The sequence below is a fragment of the Zosterops lateralis genome (assembly GCF_965231275.1).
Source record: "Zosterops lateralis genome assembly, chromosome: 5".
Classification (NCBI taxonomy): Eukaryota; Metazoa; Chordata; class Aves; order Passeriformes; family Zosteropidae; genus Zosterops; species Zosterops lateralis.
Genome location: NC_139766.1, coordinates 57721782 through 57747236, shown reverse-complemented (window position 1 = coordinate 57747236; position 25455 = coordinate 57721782). Strand labels below are relative to the sequence as shown.

At 36.9% G+C, this 25455-nt stretch overlaps 1 protein-coding gene across 1 annotated transcript in view; it reads left to right on the top strand.

The window, feature by feature from the left end:
- The window catches only part of INPP4B (inositol polyphosphate-4-phosphatase type II B), a 293656-nt gene that overhangs the window by 72716 nt on the left and 195485 nt on the right, over nt 1-25455 (top strand).

The following is a 25455-nucleotide window of genomic DNA, read 5'->3' as shown; positions in this document are numbered from 1 at the left end:
TACAGTTTTTTATGTAAAAGAGAAATAGCTTATATTCTCAAACAAATGCGGTCAAACGCATATTTTGGAGCAAGTCGTTATGGAGATGTTGAAACTGCTTTTCCTCTTTTGATTTAACTTCTTTTTGTCTCTCTAAATGCTATTTTCATAAAAAACATGAAAAGTGAATATTTGGTTTCCTGTGTTTAGCTGCAGCAAAGCTGTATGAGAGTGCAGTCAATGCATTTAAGCAAAGAAGCAGGAAGGCAGATATCCCAGAGTGAGAGGCATCTGGGAAGAAGATTTGAAATCACCATTCTCAACTTTTAGTTTTTCTCAAAGTGGCCTTGAAGCTTTTTAATGGGTTTCATTTCAGTTACATAAAATCAAAACCTGGGGTTGAGTCAAGAGATGCCATCTTAAAAAATGTGCAGATTTCTTGATGATTTGTTTATCTTGCAGTAACACGTCTTTAGCATTCAACAATTTTATGACTTTTTAAGTGATAGTTACTGCAAGACTGCCTTTTGTATTACAATGTGGCAGCAGTGGCACGGCACCAGGAATTATAAGTTTTTGGAACCATACTCTGAACTGTACCAACTGCTGGAACAATCCTCCTCATCAGTTAGTTTTTTGAATGTAGAAGTCTTTTTAAAATGGGAATTGCAAAACCTGAGTCTTCCAGTCAAATACATTCTTTCCCTTTTTGTTTCCTGTTCTTAATATCTGGGTATGTTGCATCCCTGTCTCCAACTCCACAGCAACATTTGGATTCTTCTGTATGTGTGCCAAGCAGGTTTTAGCACAAGTAATTTACCTTTCATTGGACTTTCAGAAGTTCCATGCTGTATATTCCAAAGGGTCTGATTATTTTCCAGTTTTGGAGGAGGGTGGCTGCTCACCCAGAACTTAGGGCTGATTTTCCAATTATTCCTTTAGAAAAAGAAAGGAAATTTCCTTGGTGTGGCAAGAAATGCTTAACGATATTATGATTAAAGTGAAGAATTTAGTCTACTTGATAGTCCAATGTCGCTGCATTTCAAGAATCCTTCAGACTTATAGGGTTTTTTGAGTATAAAAAGTTCTTTAAAGAGTAGACAAAAATCTATCATAAGAGTGGTGAATATATTCTTAATGTAATTTAAAAGACTGTATGAAAAAGGATGAAAAAATAAGTTTGAGTATACCTCAGGGTATTTTAGATGTAGTTTTCAGGTAATTTCTATAGAATTTCAATGGAAAGAACTTGACTGTAATTATGAGACTTTTTTTCTTCCCAAGGAATATACATGGTCATAAAGTTCAAACACTTTGAACTGAAAGATTCTCACTTTTCTTTCAAATTGTTTGAATTCGGCTTTTTTGTCTGATTGTCATCCTGTGAGCCACTGGATAATCATCTACAGTTTATTCATGGATGTTCTATTTACTTCTCTTTTGTTTTTGTCTTATTGAGTGTCTTCATGATTTTTGAAGCAGTTCCCATCTCAGCTCTGATGGGCTGATGATCCTTTAAGAGAAAGGAGTGAACAGTATATTTTGGGCCAAGAGAAGAGGGAGACAGAGTGAAAAGATCCTGTTTAATAGTAGGAAAGCAGTAAAAGGAATAAAACTGAACACTATGTGAATGGTTGGAAATGATTTCTCTAGGGCAGAGAGCTGCTTTAAGGGGTATGAAAGGAGTTTCACTGTTATAACCCTGAAGAGTGATAAATGTCCCGCTTACCTATCACACAAATCATTCCACTTCCATAATAGTGCAGCTCATTTAATACTTGTATTTGAATTCTTGCCATTATTCATAATCTTTAAGCAATAGTTCTCACCAAATACATTTATATTTTAGACTCTATTCCCACAGGCATGTTTTCCTACTTGTATTCAAGCTGGATTTAATTTTATTTCTGGTCCACACACATTATCTCTGTAATTTCTGCTGAACCTTTTTCTCAGCCCCTTGTGTTGGAAGTAGTGTTCCCACTTTTATTCTGTGTTAGCTCACTTACAGCTATGAATGAAATAAATTTCTTAAGTCTGTCACTTTCTTCACTTCAGAGATGAGGACTTTGCAAGTCTCACTGTTATCTTTGTATCCCAAGGTAAGGTCCTCTGTAAAGGTGAGATCTTAATCTGAAATGATATAAAAATGTGCAGGTCACATGTTGACAACAGAGGAAAACAAAGGGAGGTGGAGGTGGGACACAATAAAAGTGATGAATTGTGATGTCACTGTGATACCATGAACTCATGTTTTTCTTGATTAGAAGTAATGTGATGACCAGGGTGTTTGAGCACTCAGTGTATAATTCTTAGATTATTTGTTCTATCTTTTTCAGCTCTTTTCATCAAATGAGGCCAGCAGACTATTAAGGACCTCTAAGCAGGTCTCTTCCTATACAAACAGCAATTGTCTGCTTAGGAAATCAATGCGATCCAGCCCTGCATGTGAGAATAGAGAATGTAGGAAATGCTGTACAAAGCTCTAGCACTAACATGGCCACTTGGTTAGGAGTGGATTGCTTGATTTCTGCCCCCCTGTGCAATGGAATAATCTTTTCAAATTATGTAGGGAGCTTCATAGCCAGTGTCACAGCAAGCTAGTGGCAGAATTAGGTCAAATTTCCAGTGTTTGATTATTTAGGGATTTCATATACATGTTGTCAAGGACTTCTGCGGCTGAGTGCAGAAATTAACCATTTTTATTAGCAAAACACCATTACAATAGTTGGAGGCTTTTTTTTTTTTTTTTTTTTTTTTTTAGTTTTTTGTTTGGTTTTGAGATGAGCAGCAAGATGATTTCACTGTTCACCTACTTCATGTGTGCACCCTTGTTCTGATTCAGGAAAAAGCCCTAGAACAGTACTATTACTCTGTATGTGTGTCTCAGTCGTTTTCCTGTTCAAGTTGAATATGAATTAATTGATAGGCTATATTAATACTTGCTTGCATAGGGAATGCATGATTTTGATATGCTTCTAGATGGATTTGCTAGCTATTTGTTGGATTAAATATTTAATATGTTAATCTCTGGCTGCAGTTGAGTCCCAGATCAGTGCAGCTTCTCTGAGTTGTAGGTCTATCTAGCGATTATCCATTTCTTAAAATGATTGATATTATTTTAATGTCTGTTCTGTTCTTTGTGACATTCTTCTGCAAGAAGAGATTTGGCCGTGCATCACAGAAAACTCTTTGTATCAAGTTACATAAAAGTAGCTGAACAGTTATTCTGCAGCTGTCCCCAGCCTAAAAGGTGCCACTAGGTAATCTCATAGTATTTTCAGCTGAAGAAGGATCTAGAAGTAGTTTACAATAATGGGTGAATAGCTTTTCACACCAGTTTTTGCAGATGGGAGATCAATATTGGACTTCAAATTGGGATACTCAAGCCTTGTAAGCAGCATTTTACCTGATAAAGCTGCCAGCAAAAGAAAAAAACAAAATCCAAAATATAAAAGTACCACTATATGATAACTGAATTTATTATTTGTAAGATATAAGACTAACTTCTTTGTGTTCTAGATATATGAATATACTTATCAATGACTTTTTATTACACTTGCTTTTATAACTTGAGTCCTGACTACTTTTTGTAAGTCATGTGTCTCAAGTCCTGCCTTGGAAAATGGAGAGTTATAACACAAAATGCTGAAACAAATTGGCTCTGCCTCTCCAAAAGACTATTAGGCAGAGCAGACCTTAGGATTGAATGTCTATAGGTATATGTTCACAGTCAGTTTGCTTTAGGATTAACTTCTATTAAGTTTGAATTGCAGGACCTGACTGTATTTGTCTTTTTTTTTCCCAAATTTCACGTTAGTCTGAAAATGTTATACTTCCTGGAAGATGGAATCCATATTGGCTGGCTTCACATGTTTTGCTCAGGATTATAGGATATACTTTAGAGAAGCCTCTCAGTTGATACTGTACTGAGCACAAAAGTATCTTATTGAGTTGTTAAACTGGGACATGGGGAAACATTAGATGCTTATTTACAAAAGTAGGCCATAGTACTTTGTGTTTTCAGGCTCATTTTCAGGGCTGGTTTGCTAGTAGCGTTTACCACCATATGCTGCACGTTGGCTGAGATAACGCTGCAACTGGGAAAGAATTTTCTCTTTTTATTAAACTCTTAAGTTGTTTTTTATTGTTCACAAAAGTATTGGTTTCCATTATTTGATCAAATATAAGAAAGAGAAGCAGCAGTAGTTTTTTTCTTTTTTCCTGTTTTCTTCTCAGGAGTTAAGGTGGATTGTTGTGTAGAAGCATCTTCAGTTTTATGTGGTTCCCTGCCTGAGGAGGATGGGAATACTTACAGTGGAGCTGAACTAAATTTATGAACTAATGAGACATCTGCATTTCATTTATTTTGCCTTCATGTGTGCTCATTGTGGGGTATAATTGTCAAACAGGCTGTAATTTGGAGTGCTCTCTTTGTAGGTGTGCTCCATTTGTTGAGGCTTGCAATGTTTGCAAAAATATAATCAAACTGTCACACTAGACCTCAATAGATTATGTAAAATTTACAATGGCTTGAAGTGACATAAGAGACTTCCCTCAAATGTGTGAAAACAGTCCAGTTTGTGGTAACATCAGGCCTTGTTGCTTTGAGCTGAAAAGAAGTTATATAGTTATCAATTGAAATAAAGTTTATTCTTCTTTTGAAAGCATCAGCTGGATTTTAGAAATAACTATTTAGAAAAATTTAGAAATTTTGAATTCTAAAAAGAGATATTGTTTCCCTAAATTCTGCTTTCTGCTGTGAACTCGAGTTGGACCTGAACATTTTCCCCCTCTTGTGAACCTATCAAAATAATAATTAAAAAGAAGAAAGAATGGAATGCCTTATTTCAACTTCTCAAACAACAGCTCCTGCTCCATGGTTTTCAAGTTCTTAAGTGTTTCAAAAGCCTCCTCTAGATTTTAATCCTTTTTTGTTCCAAGTGTCTCTAGAAGCAGAGCTGCTCTTTAGGCTACTGTGGGATATCACTTGGATTCCTCTACAGCATCAACAGTGATTCTTCTTTTAGGCTTTGGGCGACCAGGAGAACTTATTTTCACTCCTCCCAACCTTAGCTGGCAGTGAAAGTAATTTTATGTTTTAGATAAAGTTTTCTCAGGTGGAGGTGGGAGACAGCTGTTAGTCTAGATAGAAAAATTAATTAGATTTTAGGGATACTAAAGGAAGGCAGATCTGTGATATCTTTGAGCCAATTGTAAGGAAGATAGTAGTACAGCAAGTGGGTATCACTGAAACCTGACACTGAGTTGGTGGCTTTATGGAAGCTGAATCCTGCAAGACACAAGCTGCTTGATGAGCTTGCAGCTGGCTGGTATTATATATTTGCAGACTTATAGCAGTGCATTTGCTAGGTGGGACATAGCACATGAAAAGGGCCTTTGTTGAAAATATCTGGAGACCTCTGTCTTTTCAGGCAGAGCTGGGTTCTGCTGTCCTCACAGCTGAACTTGTGCATGTTTCAGATCCAGTGATAAGCTATTTGAATGAGGTCTGACACGTTTTTTCCCAGCTGTCACTAGCCACTTGCCTAACCTGAACTGTGGTGATTATATTGCCTGTAGTGATTGCTTTCTCAAGGGCTAAAGTTGTCAAGCATTTAAGAAGAAAACCCTTAGGTATTATGAAAATAATAATAAAAAATATTTTAAAAGCCAGCATCTCAAACTGCTTGTCTTAAGTGGAGCCTGGTTGCTGAAGTATTTTGCACAGAGTATTTACTTGACTCCTTCCTATTGGTAAAGGTTGTTAATAAAATCAATTGCTGCCCTCATGAAATAACAGGATAACCAGAATTATTCTTCTACTGGCTTGAATAAGGACTCTCCTTTCTGTCTGCTGCAATTCTACTATTTCAAGCTGCCTCTTCATTTTTGGACACCATCAGTAGCATGAGCTCAAGTCCCAGAGGCCATCTGTAAACTGAAATGAGGTTATAGTTACTTTTGGGGCTGAGCTTGGATTGGAGTGCTATCTATTGATTGCACCATTCAAAGTGTTGTGGATTTTTTTTCTTTTCACTTGAACATGCTTGTTTTTATTCTATCATCTAAAGATTAAGTGAAATAAAATGTGTTATGGCTTTTTCTCTAAGAATGACAGAACTTGGGTTTCTGTAATGTGGGGAATTTCTAAACATGAGCAAAGCACAGTTAGTCTTGAAGGATCTGGAGAGTTGTCATGGCAAATATTGCATGGAAAATGATTTTTAGTTTATTATAAAACCTTCACCATTGTAGGTGGCATTTGAATGCACTATCTGGGATTTAGTTCCACTACTAAGAATGATCTTTATCTTTAATCAGACATGTCTGTCTTTCTTCCAGTCTCAACCAGTCTTACAACTGCAGCTTAGTGGTACCCTGTAATCGTCAAGTTTAGCACTGGCATGTGTTCCTGTGAAGGTAATTGTTATTTCATGCAAATGTTTTGAGAGTTCATAATGTTAATATGGTGATTATTTCCTGATGAAAAACAGATGAAGCTGAAAGCAGATTGCAAGCTCACATCCCCTTGCACCAAAATGAAACTCTGTATGTGTTCAGCTAGCAGTGAGGCAGATGTTCCTTGGATTTACAACTTCTCACAGCCACTGGGATTAAGAAGTGCTTTTTCTGCAAGGTCCAATGTCACTGAAACAGCTGTGACTACATTGTATATTCAGAATATGCTGGCAGCTGTGGGGAAATTAGAGGTGGTGCTTATTCCAGCCAGGAGTACAAGGTATTGGGCAAGGGTTTTTGTCTATTCATGGGCTTCTGTTTTGTTTACTTTGTGTTAATTGAATTATTTTTTTTAAATTGTTTGCCCAGAAAAGTTTGCTCTAACTACTTCAAGGGCATCAGTTAATTGATGATGACCTTTTAATAGAATATTTTGATATTTACTGAACTTGAAATACATAAATTTAAAGCCTGTCATATCTAAGTTGAAAGGACACATTTAAATGGAATGCCAAATTGAAATTTTATTGGGAAAGAAGCCAGGAAATGAAGAATTAAAGTTCTGATATGGAGTAAATTGAAAATCCCACTTGCTTTGTGTCTGTACAGTGCTTTTGATTAAGGAATCAATTTCTTGTTTATTCTTTGCTGAAAAATTCATGGGTTTGGACTTATGTTTTCACTTTAAAAAATGGACATTTCTAAGAGATATGAGAAAACCAATAACATAGGAACAGGGAATATAAATAATACTTTTTCTAACCCTATAAGCTTGAAATAATACTGATTGTGAGTTATCATCAGGTCATTTTAACTAGTGATTTAAATCTGTGGGTGAAGCTATGCAGTGAGTGGATTGACACCATATTGCTGTTAAAGGAAAAAGTCATCCTGCTCCTTAAATTCACCCTTGGTCCCAGTGGTGTGGCTCTGTGCCCATCACTGTGTTTATCCTGATGGTTTTGAATTGATTTGTTCACTAAGTTAGCAGAAAAATCTGTGTATTACTGGGTTACTCATCTTTGCACTAATATTTGATAGAGCTTCTGGGGAGTCTCGTGGTGCAAATACCAGAACAAAGTGTCTGGCAGCAAAGGTTGCAGTACAAGGGGAGAACAAAAATCCCTACATATTGTGATATTTCTACATATGGATGGCAATTAGACTGGCACAGTTACCTTTATTTTGTGGCAGGCTGCTCCAAAATGCTTCACTCCAAATAAATCTGTCATTGCTAGATCAAGGACCTTATAACTCATTCAAAGGATTCTTTTAGATGTTTAATAGTGAGAGCTTGGGAGAAATAAAATCATAAAAGGATAGAATGGTTTGGGTTGGAAGGGACCATAAAGATCATCCCTTTTCAATCCCTCTGCCATGGGCAGACGCTAATTCCACTACATGAGGTTGCTGAAAGCCCCATCCAATCTGGCCTTGAAAAATGAAAATGTGAACATAGATCAAGTAACAGATAATAGATTGCATACTAGAGTAAAAACCCAGGCTTGTAGGAGTTTTAATCACAGTTTAACTGTGTTTTTTTGAATTTGTATGTGTTACACATATAGTGCTTTCTCAGGTTGGGTGTAGTTTTGGAGTTTGAAGCTGTGATGTTTGGCACTCCGACAGGTATAATAAGCTGGAGTTTTGGCTCTAGAAGAGTTATGTAGGAGTTGCTTTGATATTGTGGTAAAATAAGTACTAACAGAAAACAAAAATAACTCGGTAGATAATTTAACATCTTAGATAATGAAGGCTTTACAGGTTGTTGCCACTTATTTCCACAAAATTGCCCAATAATCAGAGATAAAAATCTGTAGTAATTATTGTTGCAAAGTATATGTGTTAATGTTCTTACAGAACAGTTCAATTGCTCTTTTTGGTGTCCCACATGTTTTAATATAGTAATTTTTCTCCAGGTGTAATATACTAGACTATCTCTTGCTCTTTGCACCCAGTTTGTTGTAGTTGTAGTTCAGAGAGTCCTTGTGGAGACCAAAACAGTTTTCTCATTTCATCATATATGACCCATCATGGCTAATAATGATGATGATGCTAAAATTCCATGTGCAATAGTTTTCATGAGCAATAATGCAGTTGAACTTGTTAGCTGCAGCCCAAATGGTGGATTTTGAAATAGTTTTATAAGTCCCAGAAAAGCTCTTGCCCTGGTCATCCCATCTTCTGCAAATGGGAAGATTGAAAGCAAGGGGTGGAGGGCTCTCTCTCTGCTCAGGCTTCATTCCTGATGTGCACAATTCAGGGCTCAGGACTTCAGACTGTGTTCTGGATGCAGAGGTAGAAGTCAGCCTGGCAGAGTGAACAGTCTGTCTGGTTGATGTGTTTGTGAAGGTGATGTCAAATTGGCAGTAGTTTTAGGCTGGGCTGATCTGGGAAGTGCCCAAGTTTGACCTGAATGTCCTTGGGGGCTGCTGCTCTTGGGTGCATGTTAAACTGTTCCTGCATGAAGGAAACATCTGACAGGTTGGGTTTCCAGCCTTTTGTTTCTGCTGCAGCCCATTTGCCCAACATAAATGAACAGGAATGGGAATAAGAGACATCCTAGAATTGTCTGTTACTATGCAGTATTGAAATGTAGCCTGATTTCTCACTAATCTGAAAATGAGAGTGAGCTTATTTGTTGACCTTACATGTGATTACTTAAGGTTTTTTATGCAAAAGAGGCCGTTTGGAGATTTGTGTTTAATGAGGCCAGAACTGGGTCAAAATTAACACCTAGAACGGAAGGAGCCTAAAGGCTTAACAGGAGTTTGTATCTGGTGATGCAGAAGCAGAGTGATCTCAATATGACAGAACTTTCTTCTACTTGCCAACTCATATCAGGTTATTTAACCTAGAGTGGAAATGCCAAGTGGAACCTTTTACATATCTTTTCACATTTTGCCTAATTGGTCTTTGATAACTTCTTAATGGCAGAAAATTCTGCTTTGATCTATGACTCAGATGTTTCTATTGCTAGCAACATTTTATTGATGAAAGAAACTTACAGAAGATGTTAGCACACAACTGTTGCTCTGTTTTCTTACTGCCTTCTTGTGCTATTGTGTAACCCATAATAAATAATCTTTCAGAACAACACTGTCTTTTTATGGCCTTTGCAAACTAGCAAAACTGTTTTATGTATTACAGCTATGACAGCAATGACAATTTTAGTAACTTAAGTCTTGAGTTTTAGGCACAGTTTGTTTCAGTTTATGTACTGTAGAAAGGTGATTTCACAATGCAATTACTCTGTAAAACACAGCACTTTTTCCTGGCAAAATGAAAATGTTGTAATTATATCCATGTAGTAACTCACAGCCATTATGTCAAAGTGCAGAGCTCATAGTCAGTATAGCTTCATTTAAGGCTAAAATTGTGGTATACCCGAAGAATTAGTAATGGATGACCTCTTGAAGTTTAAGCAGTGCTTGGCACTGCTCTCAGGAAGGGTTATCAGCAGTGGCATTTGTGCAGAGCTGAGAGCAGCTGGAAGGAGCCCAGCACAGCTGCCTGCAGTTGCTTGGGCATGACAGCCTGTCTTCAGGCACTGTGCAAAGTCCTGTCTCTGTGCTGAAAACCTGGGATTCTTAAAACAGACTGCTTAAATCCTGTGCTCTTTGCGCTGGCATGCTGGATAGTGGTTTGCAATAGCAAACTGGAATTTCTGTTAGATCCAGCTCTCTGTAAAGCTCTGTGCTGCTCTGGAGCTTTATGGGAAAGAAGACCTTGAGTTAGGGAAGTGCTAAAGGCATTTGTCTCAAGCTATGCTTTTTGGCCTCCTCTGCCAGTAAGGGTGTGGCTCCATGTATTTTCCTTGGAAAGTGGGGCTGCTGGTACAAAATCCTGCCATTTGCTGCCTAGTTGTGCTGATGGTGCTGGTTTGTAAGGCTACCTTATACTTAGAGTAGAGCTAATTAGTCACAAAGTGCTGAAAGGATGTTGTTTCTTTCCGCATAGAATGATTTCAGCTGAAGGTCTGGAGTATGTGCACACATTAGGACATGTCCATAATGTGCATCTCCAGCTTTCACTCTCTTATATTTGCATAAGACATGCTTTCATTTTAATTGTAAGATGTGGGTAGGTGTATGTTTTAATGATAAGCTTGTCATAGAAATCACATTTCACAATATCTACTGTACTTTGAGTTAAGATTAGCTTTTCAAGTAATTTTGATGCCTTCACAAATGGCAAGAGGGTAAGATTTACATTCTGCATTAAACACTTTACATCAAGGCTGAATGGGGCAAGTAGTTATGTAACTATTATCTGTGGTTAATAAAGGGAGCCCAAATTAAATATCTTCTAAATGTATGTGCAAGATTTGTGGACATTTTTCCAGCTCACTCCATTTTACATTTGTCAGGGTCAAACACAGGTGGCATGGTACTAAGATAGGCTATTGCAGTAGAAGCAGTTGCTGGGGAATATGTGAACCCTGAGGGTTGCTGCTGCTTTCTGGGGCTATAAGTGAGCTGTGTTTGGTAGCAGCCCAGGGAGAGGAGGATACCACAGCCTCTCTGCTAGTGAGAAGTGTTGGGGAGAAATGTCATATAAACAGGCTCATTCTCTTCTCTTGTCCTTCCTTTCCCTGTGGCCTTCATGTGCATATCTTCATAGGAGCTGAAATGGTGATAAGAGTTGCAAATGTCTGGGAGACTTCTTGGTCCCTCTACTGTGCTTTATGTGTTCCTGTATCCTTATGCCTTTGTGTCACCATCCAGTCCCTTATGTGAAGGTGGAAGCCCTTCTGTATTTGTTTACCACAGTGGAAAAACTATTTTAGTGATAATGGCAGTATAATTTCAATATATTCCCTGGTTAATTAATTATGATTTTCAGAAAATGAAAAGAAGAAATTAAATAGACCAAGACAGATCAACCTTGAATGTAGTCTCTCTATCTTCACCTAGAATGGCATTGTGTTAACATTACTTGATGTCTGTGACTTGGGTTTGTAGAAATGTATAAAACTTACTAGCTTTCAAAAATTCTTAAGCTTTTCTGTTAACTTTGAGTTAAAGTGTGAGATTGAGTGATTGTGTATTTAAGAACATATGGCTGGAGCATCTTATGGTGCAAAAACTCTATTAACATCATTGGCATTCTGGACTCAGGTCTGCTTTTGCCATTTTCTCTGATAGTTCAGTTATATGATCTAAAGGCATGATGGATGCTGGTGCCTGAGAATAAACCATGTGACACTCTTTTTTTGGGTGTTACATTAAAAAAAAACAGTTTCAGACATTCCATTAAAAAAAAGAAGCAAAAAAACCACCCCAAAAATAATGAAGTAGAATCAAAATATAGGGTTCAATTTCAGATAATATATATTCAAAAGCTGTTACAAGAAACTTGAAACTGACACAAGAAATGTGATAATTTGGGATTAAATTATCTGGGATAGATATGACATAACCAGGAAGTACCAGAAAAAGATATTTTAAAAGGTTTGTATGGATAAAAATTATTTTGGGTATCCAAGTAAAAACAAGATATCCACTACATTGACATGGTTATTGAAAAGTTTATTTACATTTTCCACAGCTAAAAAATGAATATAAGATATGTCTTAATGGGAAAAATTCTGGTCTTCTGTTGAAGACTTTTCTGCTGTGTTACTTCTAGAGTGTCTGTGTTCTGAACTCAACAGCTGTGATGAAAAGAACACATTGACCTAGGCCTAAAAATGTTGCTTTTTCTCCTAAAAGCAAATTTCCCATTTAAGTGCTCATTAAAAAAAAGAGGGAGGGGAAGGAGGTATTTAAGGCATGTGTGTTTCTTATGAGCACACATGATTCCAGTGGTTTTCTTTTTCAGAGCTGAGATACCAACACTGTTCCTACTGATGAAAGAGCATGAAAAAGTCAGCCTTGAAAATTTAGATTGTGTGTGTAAACTTGTGGATATGATACTGCTGCTTAACATTCCTAGCCAGTTGCCTGAATTAAATTCTAGCAGCATTTAAGGAAGGGCTCAGTGTGTTTCAATTTATTCGCAGCAAAAGAGGTTAAATGGTAGCTGTAGTTCTCATCTTTAATATATTGACGTGGATAAGATGTTCTGGAAAGCTGATTCTCTTTGCTTAAGGACTTCCTTGTGTGAGAAACTTATCTGAAGAGAAGTTCTGTGGTAAAGAATTAACAAAGACTGATGATGCATATCCCTGGCAATTGTGAGAAAGATTAGTTGGAACAAGCCTAATTTCATTCTCTTTTCCTCAGAAATTACTGCATTTATATTGGGTCCTTAGAAGAGAGTAATTACAGCTACCAGCTTAAGCAAGCTAAAGTCCTAATTTTGGTTTCACTTCTTTGGTTTATTGATATTAGAAAAATGAAACAAAGAAGCCCTCCAGAAGTGCTTCACTGTCTCTGGAAATGACAGTCGGAGTCAGATCTTTTAAGTGTCTTCAGTACATTGAAATACTTGCTGAACTTTCTCCTTATGGCCTTTATGTTCATTCCTTCACGTCCTCCTGATCTCTTCATGAGCATCTCTGCTCAGGATCCCTGTCCACAGGTCTTGTGTGTTGAAGACAGTCTTGCTGTGCACAAGCCCAGAGTGACACCGAGCTGGTTTTGTGCAAGATGATGAGACTCATGTCAGGCCTTTCTCTTGCTTGCTACAGGCAATGAGTACAAGCCTCCTGCAGGAGGAAAGTAATTAGAGATGAGAGCATCTGAATGGAATTATAGATAGCTCCTTTTTTATTTTTAGAAGTTTTTATCGAATGTCAAATATAGTTATCTAATTTTGGTTTAGTCTCTTTTGAAGTCCACAGTGATGTGATAAAGACAAGAATCAACTTAGTGGAAGTTGTTGCTTCCTATAAAGTTTTTTGAGTTGAGGACTGGATTGCCAAAATTAACATTAAAGGGAGCGTTAGCCTCCCTTTTGCCTCAAACTCCAGAAATGTGAAAGCAGTTGAGGGGCCAGGGCTCATGGCCTGTGAAGACTTAGGGAAATGGCTCCAAGCCCTACTCAAACCTCCTACTCAGTAAGGAGAGAGAGCTGGTACCTGCAGGCTTCCCTCAAACAGGCATTTGGAAGACATCTGTAGGAGTTCCAGTAAGGGGAGAAAAAATACTTTTTTCCCCTCAAAATTCTAGAGGAGGAGGAGATGGTTTCTGTTCCCACTCTGAGTAGAAATCCAGGACCAGTTGGGCATTGTATTCCTTTGGTCCCCTGACAACACAGATATGAGGTCATTAATTTCTGGGTCCTGGCTGGTGGAGATTTAGTGGTGTTTGACCAAGAGAACTGAAAATGCGTGCGTAGTGACATTACTGTGTCAACCATATAATTTCACCAGGTTGTCTGTAAGTTCACAATGGTGTCCTAAAATGTAGCTGGGGTAGAAGTGACAAAACAAAATGGTCCCATTAATCATGTGTATTACTTTGAAATGTTCAGCTGGTGGGTTCTCCTTACACCTTATCAATGTGATTGTACTCTCTCGGTATGATAAACGTGCACCCTCTGTAACACTGAAAAGTCACTGTTAGCTGCTTTGACATTTAAATTAGTAGTAATGTGATGGATGTAGTGGGTACTGAAGTCAATGTTGTAAGTAGCTTCACAGGGTTTCTATGCAACTGAGTATAAATATTGTACTAATTCTTTAATATGCTGTAATTTTATTATACCCTAGATTGCTGGTTGCCCTTTATGCTGTGTCATTTTGATCAGTTTCCTGGGGAATATCTAATACTTCATTCAATATTTAGGGCACAGCACTTACAGGGAGATGGTGTATGAAGCAATAAATGCTTTTTTGAGGGTGGCTAAATGCCAGAGCAGTGATGAGGCTGCTAAATGAGAGAACTGTTTGTAAAAGGTTTTTGTTTTTTTTTTTTTTTGGGAAGCATTTTTCTGTTTTGCTCTAGATGGAAAATAAAACTAGTAAGTGGAAGCAGGAGAAATAATGTTTTATTTATTTTAGATTGAGAACATACACTTGCTGCTCACTAAGTGTCTCTGTGTGCAAACTGCTCGTAAAAGCCTGTCTGGAAGGATTTGGCAGCACAGCACAGGAGAACTCATTAAAACCACAGAGGAACAAACGTGTAACACCATGTTAGCATTGTACATGTACCTATTTGCAGGGGGATACTTTGTGTACTTGTAATGTTTTTTGGATATATATCCTTGTGTCCACACACAGTCGAAGGCACTACATAGATGGGAGCAGATTTTGAAACAAGATTACTGTGTCTTTTCGTGTCTATAAAGAAAAAATGGGGTTGTACGTGGTTTTCTTGGGGAGTTAGTGTTTGGTTTTAGGAAAGGGGGTACAATGGCTGAAATTTCCCTTAGTCATTTATAATGCAGTCTGCAAAGTTTTTTTATTTAATATTTGAGAACAGTGCTAAAACTATGACCTCTAGGGCTTAGATTTTTCTTCTCTTTTTTTAGACCTATAATTACAGCTTCAACTTGGAATATGAAGCCCATATGAAGGTTATAGTTGGCTCTGTAAAGGGTTTCTAAGCTGTTATGTTGCAATAAACGTTGACATTTCCAGAACACTGTACAGCTTCATCATCTTTAATCCAGTGCTTTCAGCTGCACTCTTCTTTTAATAACAGTCATGAATGTGTTTTAATTTTATGCTGAAAAATCTTTGGGGGAAACTTAATTGCTGTTATCTGTAGTTCAGCACTTCACATAGTTGTTTCAGAAAATGTAAGCTGCCTTTTCATGACTGAAGAAGGAAAATGCAGACAGCCAAGATAAAGGCTATTTAACATTAGCTTGCTCATGATCATACAGTAAAATCATTTATTGCTAGTGAGATTTAGAGTATTTAATCAAAAGATCTCTAAGTGCAGTACGAACCAACAACTTAAAAAAACCCCAAAACTGGATGCTAAAATGTTGACATTTTTGGAATTGTTGCTTTGTTTTTTAGGAAACAAATGTGTTTGTGGTTTGTCACAATCCATATTTACAGTGAGAGAAGTTTATCTTAATTCTGCATAGTATGCAATAGATTTTAACTCAATGTTTGCTTATATATAGTTTTGTCAGCAAATTGTAGCTTCTTATTTGGCCTCTTCAAGTGCATGGGCTCTTGAGGCTGCATATCAGGACATTGAACAGAATGTTTTTCTTGAGGATGAGTTTTGTCTGCTAGAACTGGTCTCTCCAGACATGGTTGCACAGCATTACTTAGCCAATGTGTCACAGGCTTAAAACACCTTTTAAAAATTAGGGCAGTGTTCTTGCAACATTTCAATTTGTGGTTTGTAGCCAAATTCAAATTCTCGGAGGTGAAAATGATAGGACTTATGTAATTTTGCAAGAGCTCTGAAGTGTTCCATATTGTCCTTTTGCTTGCTCTAAACTTATCTGTGTGGTGTGTTTTCTGCATATTTCCTGGTGTTTTCAAACTATTTTTACTGGGGATTTTGTTTTCTTTTGTGGTTCCTGTGGGAGTTTGTGCAACTAGAAGAATGTCTTTTGTGGGAGTTTATTTAAAATAAAAGCTAAGGTAATTTCAGGAAACAATTGAGCAAATTGTAAAAAACCCAGAAGAATTGAATACACTGGGAAATGCATTATGCTGAAGAAATTGATACAAATTTGTTAAACACAATTGCCCATTTGTTCAGAAAAGTCCCTGAACTGGCCTAGCAGAAGCTTGGAGGTGTTTTAGAGGAGCATGATTATGAGCTTGCCTGGTTCTTAAAGAATTCCCTATTTATTTTCATTTGTTTGCTGTCATAAATTTATACAGTGTTATGTGGATCTTTGCACAGATGCAACAGTTATTGTGCAGTTTATTTATTTAGACATTTTTAAATTTTAATTTTTCTGGCTTTTGTTGTGATGTACATGTGATTCTTTCTCTGTGAAAGTAGTTTGGTTAGGAAATTAAGGGTTTGAATTTTAGCAAGACACTGACATGACTGGAGGGATAAGCAACACTGTTTCTCTGGAAGATAGCAAAGATTTCAAGATAATTTTATTCTTGCCTGGTTTCTTTACTGTGTAGCATTTTTTAAATAATACAAGAACAAACTTTGAAGCAAATTGAGACAACTATCTTGGTGATGGCAAAATCTGATATTAATTTCATAAATAGTAGCCAAAGATGGCCTGTGAAACAGCCTTAGTATTCTATGAAGGATATGTATTTTAAAGCATATTTTAGAGCTTTTCACTTACCACTAATTTAACAATCAGTTTTATGCTTGCTGTTTATAGCCAACACGTGGTACTGTAGACTTCAGTATCTACACCATATTAGAGGCAAGTGAAATATATCAAAACAGAATTTAGATGTTTAGAATGAAGAAATATTTAGGCCCTGTTGAGGCTATAATCAACAACTTCTGGATTAATTGCATTTCAATAATCTAACTTTAAATTACTCTATTCATTTTGCTTTGAATGTAGAATGTGATACTTAAATATTTGAGAATATGGAGGATTGGTAGTACGTTCTGCAGTTGGACACTTTTGTTCTTTGCGCTCATAGCTTCAAATAGGGATTGCATACCTGGGGTTTTCAGCTTGGGACTGAATGTTGTGGTTTCTTTTTTAAATATACTTTGATTTTTGTAAAACGTGGAAAGAAAAGATTTATAGAGAGAAAGTGCAATAGGTCTAAGTACAGTTTGCTTTAAAGTATTTACTCATTGTTATTTAAAAAAGAATTTCTGTTAAATAGGTTAGAAACCCCAGTGCTGCTCTTTGCTAGGTGCCTTTGAAAACTTTTTTTGAACTGCACATTGAATCACAAAATGTAGTTTGAATTTAAGCATGCGATGGTGTCCCCACTCAAACCTTCCTTGCTCACATATATTCATCTATTGATCTTTCTTTCCTAACTGCTAGAAATGCCTCTCCTAAAACTTTTTTCTGTGGGCTCTTTACTCCTTTTTTCTTTTCGTGCATGTTGCTCAGAACAATGATAGTGGTGGTGTGTCTGACACAACACAATAAAGATCAGTAGCTGGAAGCTGTGGGGTTTGTTACACCAGGTGACACAGCTGAGACAGGACACATTCTTGATCACAAATGCCTTTGTTAAGATCTGAAACCAAAACATCAGTATTCAAAGCTAAATAGAAGGTGAAGACTGTTTCTCAGTGTTGGAGATCAATTTTACCGTCTCATGAGGTAATTCCTTGGAGGGGAGGCAGGAGGAAAGTAGGCAGTGTGTTTTTGGTGGAGGGAAGAGATGAGAAAGCATTTGCCTCCTAAGGGTCAGGCAGTTTATAGCTGGTGGAATGTGAGGAGTTGACTGTGGAGGGAAGAGATCATATGGGGCCCATAATTTTTATTTTAAGGCCCATTGGATGTATTTGGTATCTAGCAGAGTTATGAATTTTTTGCCGTTATGTCAGTTTAGTTCCTCGTAAAACTGCATCCTCCATTCCAAAGCTCGGATTTGAGCAATGCTGTGTGAGTTTCCCTTGAGGATGCTCTGAGAGCTCAGAGATGAAACAACTGTTTTATGAGAAGTGTCCTCCTGCTGATATCTGGCTGGTTTTGTCCTGTATCAATTGTCTGTATGAATCTGCTCTTTTCTTAAATATTTGTTCTTGCTTAGTTACAGTTGTTACAAATACTCAAAAATAGGAATGTATTATGTTTTAGTAAAGCAAAACAGCTATTTTTTTTCGGTTGAAGCACTTGTTTTTCTAAAATCTCTATAAAAATTTGCCTGTGAAGAATAAAGTGGGACAAGCTTATTACTTGTGAGATTTCACCATTTCCTTTGATATTTAACTTAATCTTAAACATTAGTCTTGCTGCTTACAACATTTTTCTCCTGATTCCCAAGTGCCAAAATCCTGCACTCTGTCATGTGAATGCTTTAATTCGTGAGAGAGTTCCCGAGATGTAATCCTGAAGACCAGAAAGCCAGTGAGATGTCTGAAATAAAATAATGTTGTTAATCAGTAGCTAGGGGAGATGTTTTTATTTTTCAAGTTAAAATTGATGAAGCTTAATCAATCTCTCTTTTTCAAAGAGTGTGATGTAAGCTTTCTAAATTGTAAGCCTATAACCTAGATGGTTTTTCTCTGGATGCCCACACATGAATTGATCACTCTGCCTTTTATGTCCAGTGACTTATTGGTTGCAAGGGAATATGAGAAGAAATTTCTGTGGGAGATGAAAAAGCCAATCATCTTTCTTTCTATGGCTGTAGTTTGAGATTTTTTGCTTTGTTTTCCCTCAAACAAGATATCTTCTATACATCTCTGCTATATTTTAAGGGCCTAATCCTGCTGCTCCTACACAGAACACAGATGTGGAGATTAAAGGCAAAATGTACCTTCACCTGATGTGTCTTTATGCTCCATTGCATCTGGAAGTGGCCTGGAGAGCTACCATATCTTTAGCTCCAAAAAAGAGAGGAAAGGAAAAGCAAATGCTGGAGGAGGAATGGTGACATTAACATGAAGAAGCCTAAAAAGAATTCAAGTACTACTTGATTCGCTGTTCAGAAGTTGGTGTTTAGTGACATTTGGCCTGGTGACAATTTACAGGTCTGCTAGGACAACTTCTTATTCTCTTAGGGACTACAGCTAATCCCACATCCATCTCTTAGCATGATGAGTCTTAAGCAGCCTGAAAAATACTCTGTTTGCTTCTTCCAAAAACACTGTGCAGGAGATTAAAGCTCAGGGGCTGTGTGGAGTAGAATCATACTTTCAAATGTATGCTGCTTTCAAATGAACATCGCTGTGGACAGTCCAAGGAAGCAGAAGGAGTTGTACATACACTAGATATATTGGCAGTTTATAATTAAAAATATTCAAACCACTTAATTTTTGCAGTGTTTCTATACCAATTTTTTATCCTAAGGTTGTGTGAAAAGTAGACAGCATGTAGTGAATTTTGGGTTCATTTTTCATTTTGGAAGAAAATGTAAGAATGGTTAGAAAGTGTATTTTGTTATGAAGCCTTCTGTTCTGAGGCTCTTTTTAGAGTTCTGTGGTTCATGAAGCTCAGTCTTGAATAAAGCACAGTTCTCTGCAGTGGTAATTTGCACAACATATTACTTCTTGGAGACTAGCAAGTAGAATGCAGTTTGGTTTTGTTTTCCTCTGCTCTTGAAGTATTTTTAAAATGCCATATTGTGCTGCAGTTTGTGTTGTCATTTATGATGTTCGTACTTTAAATGTATTCCAATAATTGCACATGCAGTTTGTGCATCATCTAAATCAATGATCTGTGTGATAACTGAGAACATCTTTCACTTCCAAGAGCACGAAGAAAACCGTTGTATAAGCAACTATCTTTGTTCACTTTATATACTTGCATTCTCCATTTGCCTTTCAATATAGTTTCTCACCTTTTGATGCAAATAATGCTGATCATTACATTGCTAGACTTCCTCTTACGTGAATAACTAGTCGAATGTAGTGTAAGGTCTAGGAACTGTGACAGCCTGGTGCTGTCACATCTGCATAAATGGTGAAAAGAAAGTAGGCAGCAAGGTGAGAAATTCTGTTACTTTCTAAATAGTCAAGATGGGGTGCCAAGTATGAGTAGTCATAAAATGCCCTTACAAGTCTAAACCATTAGCAATTAAGTGGCAGATAAAAGTCAACATCCATAAATGTGAAATTACACATGTGAAGAAAGATGATAAAAGTTTCCCATCAGAAAATGGGCTTTGCACCAGTTCCTGCTTTTCTGCCCCAGAATGAGATCTGTAGAGAGTTTTATTTCTCTTAAAAGGTCAGATGGATGATCAGTTGTGGTCAAAAAGTAAATTCAGTATTAGGAGATGTTGGGAAAGAAGAGAACAAAGCAGAGAGCTCTATCTGTAAAGATCCACCATGCAGTTGTTTTCACTTCATTTTACAGGACATGGAGGTGCTGGGAAAGTTTCAGAACAAGGGCTGTTAGTCATCAGGACAAGGAGTGAGAAGAAAAACTTTTCAGTCTGGGTAACAGGCAATGACCCAGGTGGTCTCAGATAGTAACCTGAAAAACATTAACAGCTTGAAGGAGGAGATAGGGATTTATGGTTTATGGTCTCTTCCATTGTGATGTTAAACAAAGTTGGGAGAACTGGATTGCAAATAAACAGAAGAAGGTGGTTTTTAATGGAATGGAATTGGAACTGGAGCTGGAATTGCTTGGCATAATGTCTTGTAGATGCTAAAAGTAGACCTGGAAAAGGTAGGAGGTGCTCTCAAGGGGCATTATTGAGAGTAAGTGAATGGAAAAGGCATCTGAGGAGAAAAATCTCGATGTGAAAAGAGGAGAACTGAAAGAGGACTGCACATGGTTGCCCTGCTTTTCCTCTTCCTTGGATACTTCATTAAGTCACTTGTAGGCAGAATAAGGGGTCTTTGGTCTAATATAGCATTTTGCTTGGAAATATTGTGTGTCAGTTTTATGTCAAGTATGCACATGCTCAGACATACCAGATTTCCCAGGATTACTGCAGTCTCTCTGTGGGCAAAGCTATGGTCCAGGCTTCTTAACATTTCTGAAGTAAAAAGGGAATGGGGAACAGAGCAGAGATGAATACCACATATTTTATGTAACTGCCAAAAGTGTAGAACAAAGTGAGAGCTTTTGCTAAAAAAACCAAATTATCCAAGATGTGTTGTGATACATCACTGGAGTCTTGCGCCAGAATATAACTTTGAAAAATTTAAATAATTAGTATCTAAATTACATATAACTAAATTCTGGTGGGAAGGGTAATTGGAGATATTTTTGAGCTGAAATAATTAACTGAGTGAATGTGGGACATGAATAAATAGAATGTGCTTTTGTACATTATAATTATTACTAATGCATTTTGAAACTGAAAAGGAAACTACTTTTTGTTATGTATTCACTTTTGTTAAAGGTAATGATCTATTAAAGGTAGTTTTGTGTTCTGCAGAACTTATTCAGTGATGTAAGTCAACATTTTGCAGAGTGAATGCAGATTAGTGGTATTATATTGTCAGCTTGAAGTTGGGATCTGGTAGCATTGCATGATGGTTTAATCACAGTAGGTAGCTCATGCTTTTTAAGAGATGATTTGAGCATCTTTGATGAGCTGACAGTTGGTAAAGGTGGCTGTAATGAACTACCAGGTTACAGCTTGCCCGGAGTAATTGAAACACCTCATCAGACACCAGCAACCACATTTTTCCTTATCACACTGCTTGGCTCGAAGGCTTTGCATTTCTTAATAGACACAGGATGGAGATATTATTACGGCAGAAGAATATATAATATTGAAGGATATTTCAGATTCTTGAATTCTGCCTGCTAGTATTTAAAGGGGTGTTTTTAATTCTGCAAATTATATGCTTGTGATTGCCATAGAGTTATTTGTTAATATCTCAAAATTAGAAAAAAAATTTACTCTCAGTAATGGACATATTGCTGTAGAAATATACTGAAATAAGTTTAAGACTATTAGCTTTTGTTTGTGAATGATATTACCCTATAATCTTATAATTTCTATAAGAAAGTTGTACTCTTTCTGTGGAGTCATAACCATCATCTGTGATAACACTGAAATAGCAAATGTAGGTGGTGATGTTTACAGCGTAGTGGAAAGTGTGACCCATGCACATGCCTGCATTATTGAGCTACTATCAGTCTGATTAGCTCATTTGCCAGTACCAGGGAAAATAATTGATGTGAAAAAACCCAAGTAGTTTGGTGTATGTAGCATCCCTAATCTACAGGGTTTTGATTTCATTATTTTGAATTGGTGAATATATGCTTTTAAAAGAAATCAACTGTGCAATTCACACACACACCAGCCAGCTGACTGGGGAGGCTTTAAATGTCTTATTAGAAGAATTTTTATTTTCTGTAATGTTTGTTCTTTCTGTAACGCTATAGCTTTACTTTTCTACTTACTGTTTTAACACAAAGGAATTCCTTCTATTTTTAACTGTCAGCTTAGTTCTTGACTTGATATACCTACCAGTAGATTCCCTGCCCTGCCTCCAGGAACAAATCTCCTATTGTAAAATCAATTCACAATGACACGCTTCTTCCCCCCCACAATGGTACATCAAATCAGATCTATGGGAATGCAAAAATAGCTCAAACGTGACATTCTCTTTGACAGCTTCAAAAGTTTCTCAGTGCTTTAATTTTCTAGGTTTGAGGACTCTTCTTTAGCAGTTTCACTGAGATATTTAATTCAGATTTAGAATAATTTGTCTCCTCAAATCACTGTTTTAAAACAATTTCCTGATCTGGGGTTGGTGGTGGGGTGCCTGTTAACTTTGTCAGTGTTTAAAGAAAGATGTAAGAGTTTTTCCAGTTGCTGTTTGGCACTTGGATTGATTCAGTAAGTTTTATAACAATTATTGAATAATACCTATGGCAGGAGTAAAAACTCTCTAATATATTGCACCTTAACACAGTGGTGCAGGTCTGATTTTGATCATATTTTCCATGCATAAAGACCAGATCATTACAATGTACCCTTTTAATAAAATAAAACCTAGGGAAATAAGCTCATCTGACTAGCTATTATCTTATGTTATGCACCTAAAATTAGAGAATTTTGGATCTCTTCAGGTAGTCAAAACCAAGGCTGCTCCTTTATCAGATAATAGTTTCCTTGATTACCATTTTGATTTTTAATTTGTAAGTAAATTTCTTGTAGGCTTTTTGTGTGACAGCACAGTTATCTAAATGATGAAAAGTCTGCCATAATAGTAATTCTGAAGATATTTTTCTGTAGGTTTGTGTCAGGATTTGGGAAATGTTTTGCAGCAACAGGTGCTTTATTCTCTGGTAATCTAATGCTCTTTCATCCCTTTTTCTCAATTCCCTTTTTGTTCTCTCTCACACACAGAAGAAGTAAATACACATCCTCTGCTCAGTGTTCTGGATTGTGGATCTTGGAAAAGCATTCACATTCGTTTGAAGCTGCAGCATTGCTTCATTCCAGCTTCTGTTGGTGCAGAGAGGGGAGTGACTTGTCTCTAAAGAGGCTCTTGAGCTGCAGCATCTGTGGGCTTAAAGTGCAGAGAGCTTGAAATCATCTTCTTCTCTCTTGTGTTTGCAGTTACTGTTGAATGTCAACTGCATTGTGAGACAGACTGCAGTGAGACAGATTCTCCTTAATTGTTTGAAAGCTATTTTTGCTGCCTGCTTGCCAATTTATTTATATTACACACTTGTCATTCATGTGCAAATCAAAACACCAAGTCTTAATCTTGCCAGCTATAGAAAACTACACGGAAGCTGTGATTCCTCATCCCTTGTCTTTCCAAACATCTGACTCACCTGAAAGCCATGTAAAGGGAGTTGTTTTTCTTTGCTTACTGACATATATACACTTACCACAGTTACACGTTTTGGAGGGAATGTTAAGTCTGGGGACTTTTCGTGTTTCTGTCTTTCATCTTTGGAGCATGAACATACCAGGGGAATGATTTTCTGCAGGGATGGAAGGAGGAAAATTGTTCAGGGTAATTTGATTTTTTTTTTTACACAAAAGCTTTTATGTCGCTTTCATAGCTGAATATTAAATGGACTCAGACCTTCATTAACTTCCAAAATAAACTCCTTTTGGTCATATCTCCAGTGAAAGACTACCAGCTCTTGAAGCAATGAGGCTGCAGTATCTACTTTTCAAGGGAAGGTTATCTGTGAGACTCTACTGAAGCTTTGAAATTTAAAGAATTAAAATCGTTACCAGGATCATTGCAGTGAACCACTCTTCCTAATTAGTCTACTTTTGGTTTTGTTGGACTATTATTGCCGATCTTCCCAAAGTGACTTCAGCTCTTGCTCATAAAGATCTGTGAGATCCTCAAAGAATGCCTCACTCTACAGCACTTGAGAATTGCTGCTGGGTTGCTATGTATTGCTACTGATTTGCTAGATTCTATAAATAAAAAAGTTAACATAGCACTTGGGTTACTATCAGAACTTATTCCATTGTTTCACTGCTTTCTTTTTTTCTCTCAATTTTTTTTGTTTTGTTTTAAACAATTAGATGGGCTGTTTTTTTTTTTGTTGATGTGACAATACATTCCTTTTAGACCAGCCCAGTCTGAATAATTTTTCAAAGAAATCAGTTTACAAGTGGTTTCTAGATAAGTCTATTTTTTCTTAGTATACTACAGCTTATCTCTTGAATTCTGGCATATAACTTAGCGTACTTTATTTCATGCTCTTCTGTTCTATTTTAACCTTTTGTTTCCCTCGGGTGTTAATTTGTTTAATAACTGGGTTTGGAGTATTCATTTAGTAAGTGGTAAAAGGTTAGAATAAACATAGAATTTTTAAGGAAGTCCTTTTTAGATTTTCTGAAATGTTTGTGAATGGATTCTGTTGCTAGTCAGTCTTTAAGTCTTTTTGTATTGAATTTTCACAGTTTTGGTCATGAAAGACAGTGTATTGCCATGTAAGTAAAAGGTCCTTTGTGAGAAAAGCAGGATCAAGACATCCACTTGTAAATTAACATGGAACCCTTGGCAAAAAGTTTGAGTCTGGCTCTGGCAGGCAAAATAAATTAGCATAAATACAGAGAAAGGGATAGACAAGAAAACCTGTGCATATTAGGCAGGTGTTATACACATGAACTTTTATGAAGTCATTAATTAAGTGGCAAATATGTGAAGCTAAAGTCAGGCTTTTGGTAAAGTTGCTGCACAGTATGAAAAATATTTCATCTTTAGGATCCCTTGGAATAAAGTACCACCTGAGGAAGGAGTGCTAAAACAAGCATTTGCATTAATCCCTGCAGAATCTCACTGAGGTAGAGAATGAGCTCTTTGACATTCATGTTGAGAACCTGGAATGAAGGGAATGTATTGGGTGCATGTTCTAAGGGTTATTTGTTACCAGATGTTAGGGATAAAAAATGGATAATAAGAATTTTAAGGGAAAAAATATTAATCCTGAGGGAGTGATTGATAGCTTCACTCTTCTGAAATATGAGTCACACTTATTAACTAGAAGAGTGTGCATCTTGTCTGCAAAGGCACTCACAAAAAATGATAGTGGTAATTTGTATCCTATTGCATTCAGCAATAGGTCCATATCGCTTAATGTCAT